Below are 13,396 nucleotides of genomic sequence, written 5' to 3'. Positions count from 1 at the left end.
CATGTGAACCCCTCCTTCTGCTCCCACCATGACCTGCCATAATGATGCCCTTACCACAGCTAGGGCTGTTTTGACCTTCAGTGTCCAAAGCTGTAAGCTAAATAAATGTCTTTATAAGTTATTCTGCCTCAGGTATTTTATTATAGCAATGAAACACTATCAAGACAGAGGGCCACAAAGAGAATTTCTTGGGATTAGAGCACAAGCAATAGGATTCTCCAGCCCAAGATCATGGTCTACAAAAATATCACACCAGCAAAAGTCTTTGCTTGAATAACAGTTTCTAGGGTAAACAGTCCAATCTCTGAAGCTAAATTCTTTAAGTTTTCTCCATGAAACTTCTGTGAATACCAGTTGTAGAGGCTCCTAAAGATAAGAGGTTTTGTTTACTTTAAGCTTCTTAAGTAATAGAGAATCAATTTTAGAAAGTTTTACTCACTATTCAGACCAAACATTCTAGCTGGTTATTAAACTACAAATTCAGTACTTAGTACAAGAAGCTCTGAAATTATAATTGGATTATGTTCTATAACTTATTTTTAAGTTTTTTGGAACCCAAAACACATATTCCCATAGAAACAATGCTATAAATGGTTGCTTGGTTTCATGCTCACACCCAAAGTCTTTTAAAACCATAATGCAGCTGTATATTAACTCTAACAATGCAGTAGTATTACTTGAGTCTACGATCCAAGGAGCACCATGGTACAGTAATGCTTACTATACTCAAGGACAAGGCCGAGGCTTAACGACCTTTGTGTCCCTCTTCCCAGAGTTGGCGCTTAATACATGTTTGTAAAATGAAGGAATTTAAAAAAAGAGCCCAGGAAGCAGGCACCGATAGATTTGAATATCAATCAGTTCTACCACTTAGGTAGCAATGAGGAAACATTTTTACCTCTGTAATTCGCTTTTCTCACTATAAAATTGGGATAATCATATTCATCAAGGGATTATTGATATAACAGAGTCAACAAATGTTTTTTGCCTCTTTGATCCATCCATAATCCAATTTAAAAAATATTGTCGTGGTCATGAACACAATTTATAAAATTTTATGAAGTGATCAAGTTCAATCCACTCTTTATGGACCTGAAAGCAAACTGAGGCTCTCAGCAGCTGAGTGACGCGCTCACCGTGATATTTAGTTGTGGTGGCTGTCAGGGTAAGGCCCTGGTCTCTTCAGTCCTGACCTAGGGCTCTTTATACAACTGTAATTGCAGCTCCTACATGTCTGTGACCATTTTCTCTGCATCACTTACATTTTGCTGAGATGCTGTAGCTGGTCAAACTCCTGGTCAGTCTCCTCTTTTGGAGACTGTGGTTTGTTGACTGGTTGGTTGGCTGGCATTTCTCTGTCTCATTGTCAGGCCAACAACTGTTACTTCTAAAAAGTTTGCTGACCTACCACCCACCATTTCCGTCTTTTATGAGCTGTGAAACTAGACAAAAACTCATTGAAATTCAATCTACAACACTTTAGTTTCTATGAGGACCTAGGAAAGGGCTCTATGAGTAAGATAAAAGGTTTCATTCCTATACTTTAATGATACACAATTAAATTGCCTTATTTTGCTTCACACCAGGGCACTCAATAGCTAAGGCTGTCAACCAAATAACATATGAGTAAGTGAGATGTTTTTGTAGTTCAACCAAATTACAGGTCAAGGAAATGAATTCATTCACACAAACGGCAGAGGGAACACAGTGGCTCCTAGAGTATTCTCTTTCCTCCAGGAGTAGAGGAAAGGTATAAAGGGCATTTAATCTAGGCAGTCTCTACATTTTCATGTGTCCATTTACTTTTATTTTTACTTTTTGGATAGTGGAAATAGAACCCAGGGCCATTTCTAAGTTATACCACCAGCTTGATTTCTTATTTTTTATTTTGAAACAGGGTCTCATTAAGTAGCCGAGGCTGGCCTCGAATCTGCAGTCCTCCTGTCTTAGCTTCCCACATACTGGGATTACAGGTAGGTGCCACCACACACGGTATTCATTTTAAAGAGGCACTATAAAGCCAGGTGTGGTGGCACATACGTGTAATCCTAGTACCTGGGAGGCTGAGACAGGAGGATCACAGATTTGCTTCAGCAACTCAGCAATGTCCTTAGAAACTTAGGAAGACCCTGTTTTAAAATGAAAAATAAAATCAGGCTGGGTGTGAAGCTCAGAAGTAAAATGCCACTGGGTTCAATCTCAAGTAACACACACACACACACACACACACACACTCTGACCACCAGAGGGCACTGTGTAAACAGTTGGCTCCTCTCAGTGGCTTCATCAGAAAGTTCACTTTTGCACGTGGCATTTGTATTCTTGGGGTTCACTTCACAGGACCTCTATTCAAAAGTACTTTCTCTGAGCACTGAGGCTTTACCTGAGGCCTACCTAAAACTGCTCCCCACTCCATAATCTGTCTCAGCTGGCACCACTGTACACCAATCACCCAGAAGACTTGGGAGTCACCTGGAACCTCTCTTGATAATCAACTATCAAATCTTGTTAATTTTCCCACTCAGTATTTCTCAAATCTGCCTATTTCATCCCTACCCTCCCTGCCTTTATGAAGCCTCTATTATCAATCATGAGTTATTACAAAAGGTTCCTTAACTGTACCCTCAAATCCATCCTTCACTCTCAGATGACTTAATAAGAACAAAAATTCAAACTATGTCATTGTTCTATCTTCTCCCCCCCCCTTCAGATATCCTGAGGCTAAAAATAAACTCTTGCCAGGCGTGGTAGCACAGCTTGTAATCCCCGTGCTTGGGAGGCAGAGACAGGAGGATCCCGCAGGTTCAAAGCCAGCCGTGCTGGCTTAAGAGACCCTGTTTCCAAATAAAAAGTATAAAATAGGCCTGGGAGTGAAGCCCCGAAGTAGAAGGGTTTCCAGGAACCCCAGTACCACAAAAATAAATAAATAAAAATAAATAAGTAGACTCTTTAGCAAGGTGTATAAAGTTCTGAGTGTACATCTACCTACTCCTGTTTGGCTCCTGTTTCAAACTTCACACTCAAGCAACATAAAATTGCTTGCTACCTGACCCCCAAGTTCCCCTCAATATATAGTACATCATACACTGCTCACCTCCAGTTTTACTCATGCCGACTGGTCCTTCTGTCTGAACTTCAACATTTTTAAGAATCGGTGTACTGCCTTCTCCTAAAACCAGTCTATCATAATGCTCTCCCACCATTCTAGTTTTTCATGTTACTCTCCATTATCTTGTTATTTTCCCTTTCTTGCACTCAATTTTAATAATTATAATGGCAATATAAAGTAGGAGTAAGCCAGGTATGATGATGCATACTTGTAATTCCAATACTTGGGAGGCTGAGACATCTTGTCTCTCAGGTTCGAGGCCAGTCTCAGCAACTTAGCAAGGCCCCCATCAATTTAGTAAGGCCCTATTTCAAAATAAAATGGGGTTAGGGTGTAGTTTAGAGGTAGAACATTCCTGGGTTCAGTCCTCAGTACCATAAATTAATTAACTAAAAAGTAAGTTATGAGTGGAGGCGCAAGTTTGCAATCCCAGTACTTGAGAAGCTAAGAAAGGAGGATCGCAGGTTAGTGGCTATCCTCAGCTACTTAGTGAGGCCTTCTGCAACTTAGTGAGATCCTTTTCAAAACAAATAATAAAAAATTAAAAATAGGGCTGGGGATGTAGCTCAGAGGTAGAACAGCCCTGGGTTCAATCCCTACTGAGGAAAAAAAAAAAAAAAAAGTAAAAGAGGGCTAGAGGTGTAGTTTGGAGGTAGAACACCCCTGGTATTCATTCCGAATACATGTGTGAACGTGTATATGTGCATGTTCACATGCACACACACACACACACACAGCCTGCCCTGACAAACCAGACTGTCTAGGCTATGCCACTTATTAGGTGTCTGACCTTGAATAGATTGTTTAATCAATATGTGCCTTTTGTCTCACTTCAAGAGATGCTAATCCTTCCTTTAGAGCGAACAGTGGGGCAGTGTCTGTCACAAAGTGCGAAATAGGAATTGGGTACAATTATTTGTGCATGTATCTTCCTCACTAGACCTTAAGCAACTTGAAGGCAAGGATTCTGGCTTATTCCTTTCTCTGGAACATAAGTGTTTGGTATGTGTTATGGAATGTAAAATTGGTGAGCAGCTCTCACCATGATGATGGGATCACCCACATTTTTCTTTCAGATTCTACACATCCTCCTGCCTCCCCCTCAACCCCTCTACTGAGGACAGAGCCCAGAGGCATTCTACTTCTAACTACACCCCCAGCCCTATTTTTTGTTCTATTTTGAAACAGGGCCTAAGTAGCTGAGGCTGTCCACAAAAGGCAATCCTCCTGTTTAACCTCCCAAATGCTGGAAGTACAGGTATGTGCCACAACTCCTGGCCCTACTTTTTTAAAAAATTTTTTATTTTTATTTTTTACTTTTTTGTGGTACTGGGGATTGAACCCAGGGGCATTCTACCTCTGAGGTATACCCCTAGACCTATTTTTAATTATTTTGAAACAGGGTTTCACTAAATTGTGGAGGGCCTCGCGTTGCTGGGGCTGGTCATAAACCTGTGATCCTCCTGTCTCTGCCTCCCGAGTACTGGATTTACAAGTGTGCACCACCACATCCAGCTTCTACACTTTTTTTCCCCAGTGGTACTGGGGGTGGAGGGTTTTTCTACCTCCGGGTTATACCCCCAGACCTATTTTATACTTTATTTTAAAACAGGGTCTCACTAAGTTGCTGAGAGCCTAAGTATGGCTGGCTTCGAATCTGTGCAATCCTCCTGTCTTAGCCTCCCAAGCGCTGGTATTAAAAGCGTGTGCCACCACACCCGGCTACACATTTTTAACGAAGTGTACTGTTTTCAATTCTGCAGTTCCAATGTTGTGTGTATGTGTGTTTAATTCTAACCAAATCCTACAACTTCACACTAATAGTCAATGAAATAAAACCAAGAAAAAGTATCAGTAAAAAGTGTGTTCAGATGGGCATGGTGGTCCATGCCTGTAAACTCAGTACTTGGAGGTTGAGACAAGAGGATCACAGGTTGAAGGACAGCCTCAGCAACTTCGGGAGACCCTCAGTAACTCTGCAAGATCCTGTTTCAAAATAATCGATATATAGAGATATAGAGATGATAGATTAGATGACAGATTAAGTATGTAGATTGATAAAGCTGAGATGTAGCTTGGAGGTACAATGGGTTCAGTCCCCAGTACCAAAAGTGTGTTCTAGGAAGCTTAAATTTAACTCCATTCTCCATTTTTTTTTTTTTTTCCTTACTGTACTGGGGATGAAATCAAGGGGCATTCTACCTCTGGGCTATACCCCCAGCCCTGTTTTTATTCTTTATTTTGAAACAGGATCTCACTGAGTTGCAAAGGCTTCACTGAGTAGCTGAAGCTGTCCTTGAACCAGATCCTCTTGTCTCAGCCTCCTGAATGCTGAGATTACAAGCGTGGGCCACCACACCCAGCCCAAATCCATTTTTTGTTGGTGGCACTGAGGACTGAACCCAGAGGCGGTCTGCCTCAGAGCTATACTGCCAGCCCTATTTTTCATTATTTCAAAATATGAAAAAGGGTCTAACTTGTGGAGGGCCACAAGTAGCTGAGGTTGGCTGAAAAACTGTGATCCTCCTGTCTCAGCCACCCAAGTACTGGGAATTCGAGCCAGCACTACCTGGCCTGACTCAACTCCATTTTTTTTTTTTTTTTTCCTTTGCAGCACCAGGGATGGAACCCAGGGGCATTCTACCTCTGAGCTACACCCCTAGCCTTATTTTATATTCTTTATTTTGAAACAGGGTCTCACTGAGTTGCAAAGGGCCTAAGTAGCTGAGGTTGTCCCCGAACTGTAATCCTCCTGTCTCAGCCTCCCAAATGCTGGGATTAAAAGCCACCAAGTCTGGTTTATTCAACTCCATTTTTAAGCCTTAAATCTATTTAAGACTTCCCCTCATTATAAATCAGCTAACACAGCCAATGCCTTCACATCTCATACATGTTCTTCTCTTTGCTTAGAACCCCTTCCATGCCCGGCTCACTTTTTGGCGAGTTCTTTTTTTAATCCCAGGACAAGGCAGATGCCAAGCAGCCTATGCATACAACTAAAGAGCGTGCCATCCAGGCTGGGAGGCGATGTCGGTCACTGTACTCAGGTTCCGTGACGATTTGGCTCCTTTATTGTGAAGTCCTTGAGAGCAGGACATTGTTTTAGTCATCCCTGTCACTCGGAGCCTTGGTTGTCTGACAGTTGATATTGCAAGTTTTTTTTAATGAATAGATGTTAAAATGAAGTAGGCTAGTTTTATTTTGCTTTCCAATTTTTTTTTGGTGGTGCTGCATATGGAACCCAGAGGCTTTCTACCTCCAGGCTACACTCTCAGACCTATTTTATACTTTATTTGGAAACAGGGTCTCATTAAATTGCTGAGAGCTTCACTAAGTAGCTGAGGCTGGCTTTGAACCTGTGTGATCTTCCTGTCTCAGCCTCCCAAGCGCTGGGATTACAAGCAGGGCCACCACGCCCGATGCTTACTAATATTTTCCTTTTTTCTGTCATGTTAACTTTCATATAGATTATTTAAGAGTATTTTTCATACATTATATGACTGACTCTTACAACCATCCCAATATAGGTTATTTTTATCTTCATTTTGTGAAAGAAAGAGGTTCAGTGGTTGATCTACCCCACACTACTTACCTTGTACTAAAAGGTGGGACTCACTCTCTTTTGATTAAATGTCTAAGTTTCAGTTTCTGTGAAACAAACAATTCTGGTACATGTCTGTTAACTGCAGTGCCCCTCTAGAATATTCTAACCTCCCAGAATCCTGGAACCCTTCCTACCCTGCCCGGCCTCACAGGCAGGCAGAACAGCCTCTCCTTCCCTGTCACCCCTCCTACCTGTTGACTCCCATGGTCCCCAGCACGTGTCCTCCTCTAAGCAAGAGACTTAAACCAGGGTTGGCGCTCTTCCCTTATTTCTAAAAAGGATTAAATGCATCTCACATAGACAACAAAAAATATGGTTGGTAATTTGATTCTTTAATTTTCAAGTTTTATTTTGAAAACAAGTTCAAAGACAAAAAGAAGTATAAAACAAATACAACGATCCACCATGTCCCCAACACCCTCAAATAACCAATGGTGTGATTAAATTTCCATTTACTTTCTTGGGGCTTTGTTTTTAGACCATCAACATCTTCCTTTTTTTTTTTTTTTTTTGTAGAACTAGGGAAGGGACCTAGGGGCAACTCTTTCTGAGGTACATCCCCAGCCCTTTATATTCACTTACCCGTGGTACCGGGAATTGAAACCAGAGGCATTCTACTTTAGAGCTACACCCCCCGTCCTATTTTTTATTCTTTATTTTGAAACAGGGTATCACTAAGTTGGGAAGGGCCTAAGTAGCTGAGGCTGGCAGTGAACTTGCAATCCTCCTGGCTCAGGTTTCCAAGTACCAGGATTAAAAGTGTGTACCACCATACAGGGTCTCCTTTTTATTTTTTGGGACAAAGGCCAAGTTGCCCAGGCTGTCCTCACATGTGTGATCCTACTACCTTAGTCACCAGTGTCACTGGAGTTATGGGCATGTGCCACTGCACTGGACTCTATTCTTTTTTAAGGAGTGATTCTATACTTTGACTAAGTTTTCTTGTAACTAATATACAGATGACTAGATATGCCAAAATGTTAGCTTATTTAGAAGCCTACCTTAAATATATGTTCAGATAGACGAATGTGGTGGTGCACGCTTGTAATACCAGTACTGGGGATGCCGAGAAAGGAGGATCGAAGTTCCCACCCAGCCTCAGCAATTCAGTGAGGCTCTCAACAACTGAGCGAGGCCCTGTTTCCAAATATAAAAATAGGGCTTGGGTGGAGCCCAGAGTTAGAACGCACCCAGCTTCCATCTCCAGTACCAAAAAAAAAAAAAGATACACACACACACACACATATTTGCTAAGATGCCAAACACGAGTGACATTCAGGCCTGAGTCCCAGCCAGCCACCCTTCCCCAGTTAGTTCTTCCCATGGCAAATCTGAAAACAGGACAGTTACTAAACTCCCTCTTTCCTATAATTTCCTTCCCATAATGTCTGGCACACAACCTCTGGCTACTGATCAGGAGGAACCCACACTGTACCATGTAAGCACACGGGCATCTTGGCAGTGGGTGTAAGTGGCAAGTATACCCACTCATACCCAACTATAAATAAGCAAACTGTCTACACATGTGAAGGGTTTGTTTTAATGAGTTTGGCCTGGATAAATCAGACTGCACATCCACATTAAATTATGTGAGAACTAGCACCACGGTACACTTCACAAGGATAACCCTAAAAGAGCAGTACTGATATAGTTAAGCTCCTGTGTCTGATAATTTTTGATAAATTTTTAATCAGTATTTTAAATTCAAAATCCTTCCATTTCCCCCACTTGGCAATTCTCACCAACCTTGGTAGTGAACAGAGAACATAAGCCCATGAATCATGACAGGCCATCCCTAAGCAGTGTGAGGTACAGAGTTATGACTGAATGTTGCCTTCTCTTCCTCTTCATTTTTATTTTATTTTTTGGTGGCAATGGGGATAGAACCCAGAGGCTTTCTACATCCGGGCTACACTCCCAGACCTATTTTATATTTTATTTGGAAACAGGGTCTCACTAAGTTGCTGGGAGCCTCACTAAGTAGCTGAGGCTGGCTTCGAACCTGTGCGATCCTCCTGTCTCAGCCTCCCAAGCGCGGGGATTACAAGCGTGCGCCACCACGCCCGGCTCCTCTTCATTTTTAAGAACAAGGAATTAAGCCAGCATGGTGGCCCATGCCGGTGATTCCAGTACTTGGAATCCAGTACTTTGGCAACCGAAGGATTACAGGTTCACAGCCAGCCTCAGCAACTTAGTGGGACCCAGTTTCCAAATTAAAAAATGAATAGAGCTGGGGTGTAGCCTCGGGCTGGGTTCCACCTGAGTACCACCAAAAAAAAAAAAAAAAAAAAAAAGAAAGAAAAGAAATTATCAGGTATAGTGGTGTAGGTCTATAACTCCAGTACTTGGAAGGCTGAGACTGGTTCAAGGACAGCCTCAGCAAGTAACACCAACCTAGTGAGACCCTGTTTCAAAAATAAAAATAGCCATGAGTGATGGTGCATGCTTGTAATCCCAGTATTTGGGAGGCTGAGATAGGAGGATTATAGGTTCATGGCCAGGCCCAACTACATTGTGAGACTTTTGGCAACTGAGACCCTACCTCAAAGTAAAGAATAACAAATAGGGCTGAGAATGTAGCTTGGAGATAGAAAGCCCTGGATTCAATCCCTGGTACCACAAAAAATAAATAATAAAAATAAATAAAAATAAGGAATTGACTGTTCACAGTGATTACCTCTGGGGAGTAGGAATCAGAATGACTTTCATTTCTGTATCTTAATATATTTCAGTATAGGATGAATTTTTACAAAAAGCATTGATTTTATAATTTAAGAAATTATTTCCAATTTGAGAATAGACATGAATAACTTAATTTGGTTCACATTAGAGTCTAAGAAAAATGACAAAGCTATTTCACTATTTTATTCTGAATATATATATATATATATAATCAGAAAACATTTGACAGAGACCAAAGTGACCTCTTAAGCAGATATTTCTCAAATATACCTTGGTTTATTTTGGAAGACTGTAGTTTAAAAACAAAAATCTAGCTGGGTATAGTGGTGCATGCCCAATACTGGTACTTGGGAGGCTGAAACAGGATGATTGCAGGTTCAAGACCAGCCTCAACAACTTAGCAAGGCCCTTGGTAACCTAGTGAGACCCTGTTTCAAAACAAAAATTAAAAAGGGCTAGGGGTGTAGCTCAGAGGTGGAATGCCACTGGGTTCAATCCCTAGTACCACAAAATAAATAGGAAAAAACTTCTGCATTTCTGTCCCAAATAGTTCTTCCTCTTTGGGCCCGAAGGTTAATAGCAAAGGCTTAATGTCTTTCCTGGCCAGAGGACAGGCCTGAGAGCTGCCACTTCTTTTATGTTGCATATTAGAAAAGAGAAATAGTACTACAAAGAACATGGAGACACTTTGAGAAAGGTCCATGAACTGTATCTACTCCAGAGCCTGGCAAAAGAGAATGAGGAAGCAGTACAAAATTTAGCAGCGTCAAAGTGAAATCAAAGCACAAGGTCAAGAGCAAGTAGCTGTGACTGTGCTCATGCCCTGCTAAGTCTCTGCTTAAAACATGGTTTCTCTTTTTTCTGGTCATCATGTACCAGCAGCCCCACTAAACCCCCCAAAGAATACGCCATCATGTTACATATAGGTGGGAAGAACAGAAAGGCTGCTTCAACTGAGTTACTGAAAACCATGAACATTTTTTTTTTGTGCGTGTGGGGGTAGAGTTACTGGGAATTAACTTTTTTTTTTTTTTGGTGGTACTGGGGGTGGAAGCCAGAGGCTTTCTACCTCCGGGCTATCCTCCCAGATCCATTTTATATTTTATTTGGAAACAGGGTCTCACTAAGTTGCTGAGAGCCTCACTAAGTAGCTGAGGCTGGCTTCGAACCTGTGCCATCCTCCTGTCTCAGTCTCCCAAGCGCAGGGAGTGCGCCACCACGCCAGGCCGAGTTACTGGGAATTAAACTACTCAAGAGACATTCTACCTGAGCTATATACCCAGTTTTTTTTTTTTTTGGGGGGGGGGTGTTGAGGTTGGTCTTGAACCTTAGATCCTCCTGTCTCAGCCTTAGTACTGAGATTGCAGGCGTGTGCCACCACACCTGGCTGAAAATTTGGTCTTGTGGAGAACTCCTGCTGCTAAAATGAGTATAAGACGTTCACTGAAGTCTTTAAAAGCATTTCACCTCCACTATGCTTCAGCTTCCTCTGTTTCTTTAAGAGGAAGCCCCAGCCCTATGTAGCTCACAAAGTCATTGAGTTATTACCGAGACTTTATTAGATCTCCGGCAAGTGATTCAAAAGAATAGCTTTAATGTTCTGAGCAAATGATGGCCAGCCGTCATTTAAGCTTCATTTTTAAGTATTTCCTCCATTCTCCATTTATGCAGATCGTAATCGTTTGCACTGACATAATTTCAGAGTATCCAATTTCTCTTTTTCACAGGAGGCTGCGACTGCTTTGAAGTCCTAACTTCATGCTTTACCAAATCTGCTTCAGAGTGCCTCGACTTTCAGCTCGAGAAATCCACTCAAGCAACTTGACTCAAAAAGCTTCCCACGGCTCCTCTGGGCCCGAGTGTCAAAGGGAAAACTTCCCAGCGTGACATGGACTGTGTGGAAGCACACTCCGGCCAGCGCAGAATCTGCCTGAACCTTCCTACCACACCGAAACTTTCAGGAACAGTAGCGCACACAGACACATGCCCTATCTCCAGAAAACAAGGACTTTCATCAACCTCTTCCTGACCCGCCCAACTTGGAAAATGTCAACCCTCCAGATCATGTGGACGCGGTTGCTTAGGTGGAAAGGAGACGCGGTGGCTCGGCCCACACCCAGGTCTGCACTCTTCAGGGCAACGACTCGGGATCCACATCAAACGCAGCCGCCGCCGAAGTTCTAGCCCGCGCCCACCCCTGGAGGCGAAGCGCTTTCTCCCCAGAAGAGCTTCGCCACTGAGAATTCCCAAGCAACCCCACATCTACCACTTTTGACGGAACAAAAAGCGTGTGTGCCGGCGAGAGGGGGTGGGAAAGAGCGTAGCCAGAGTCCGCGCGGCCCGTCCGCCGCCTCCTCGGGCTCGGGCGCGCCCGCCCCGGAGCCGCCGCCGGAGTCGCGAGACGCGGGCTCGGGGCCCGTCAATCAACCGGGTCCTCCCGCCTCCCGCCTGCGCCTCCCCTCCCCCCTCCAAAAAATAAAATAAAGCCCGAGAAAGAAGGGGGAAAGAGGGTAACTAATTCGGGAGCCAGTGCCCGCGGGCCGGCGGCGGCGTGCGGCGGCCGGGCCCCCGCCGCCCAGGCTCCCGCGCTCCGCGAGCTCGGCTCCCGCACGGGTCGGGTCGGGTCGGCGCCGCGCCGGCCCGCACTCCGCAGGCCCGCCGCCCTCCGGCCCGGCCAAAGTTGCGCAAATAGCCCCACGACTGGCAAATACTCACCCGCCGCGGCAGGAGCGCGGGCTGCGGAGGGTTTAGAGAGTTTAAGGCCAGGCGGCGGCGGCAGGGCGGGCGGCGCTCGGCTGCGGAGGCTCGCTCCGCCGGGGACTGTGCTGCAACAAAGGACTTCCGCTGCCGCACGGCCGCGCCTGCCGCACCGCACTGAGCCGGCCCCGCTTACGCGGCGACTCCGGGTCTGCCCACCGCTCGCCGCGGCGCCCGCCAGCTTCCCCTCCCTCCCGCCCGCCCACCCACTCCGCCGCTGGCTGCTAGGGGCACCCGCGCCCGCCTGTTGGTTGCAACAAGTTTCCGCGTCGGGCTCGGAGGAGGCTGGCGCAGCCCGCAGCGGGGGCCGGCGCGGCGGCCGCGGGACCACCCCACTCGCCCTCCCCGGGCAGCCTCGGACCTCCGCCCCCTGTTTGCACAGCTGGATGGGCCCCGGCTCCTCCCGACGCCCCGCGGGCAGGACGGGCGCCCCACTCCGCCCCGGCCAGCCCACTCCCGCGCTCCCCTCAGCCGGCCTTCCGCGCTCCCGTCCGCCCCGGGCCCTGAGTCACGGCCCCCGCCATGCTCGCCCCGCCCGCCCGCCCTCCCGGGCTCCGCGGCCGGCCTCGCGGGCCCCGCGCCGTCGCCCGCCTCCCGCCGACACGCGGGCGCGCCGCCCCGCCCCCACCCAGACCGGGGGTGTCGGTGCTTTTGCACACCCTGGGGAAAGTCCCCGGGTCACGCGGTCGTGTGGCCAGAGCCCGTGCCGCTCAGGCCGGTCCCCACGCTCCCGCCCACAGTCTCGACTGGGGAGCGCGTGGACCCCCGCCCGGCCACTCGGGCCGGCAGGCGCGCACGCACGCACGCACGCACCACGCACGCGCGCCCGGGCGCCGGGCCGCAGCCGGCGGGCCCGCGGTCACGTGGCCCTGCGCGGGAAGCCGCGCGAGAGCGGGCCGCCGCGTGCGTGAGCCGGGCCGCCGCGTGCCCTGCGCGGCGCCGACACGCCCTCCCGCACGGAGCGCCAGCCCGCCGGCGCGGGGCGTCTGGGTAAGCGCCGCGGCCCGCCCCGAGGCCGCCCTGCCACCTCGCGCGCCGCAGGCTCGGGGCGGCGGCTGCAGCTGCGCCGGTCGCGAGACAGATGCAAGTAGCTGGGGGAGAGGGTGCTGTGGGTTCCTGTGAGGTGTCAGGGCACAGCAGGAAAATGGCAACCGCCAGTGCGCGCGGGGCGGAGGATGACCAGAGCTGCGGCCGCGGCCCGCCGCGGGCGGGGCGGCGCCGCCGGGCCGAGCGCTGGGGGGTGC

This window comes from Muscardinus avellanarius (assembly GCF_963383645.1).
Source record: "Muscardinus avellanarius genome assembly, chromosome: 12".
Classification (NCBI taxonomy): Eukaryota; Metazoa; Chordata; class Mammalia; order Rodentia; family Gliridae; genus Muscardinus; species Muscardinus avellanarius.
Note: the sequence above shows the minus strand (reverse complement) of the source record.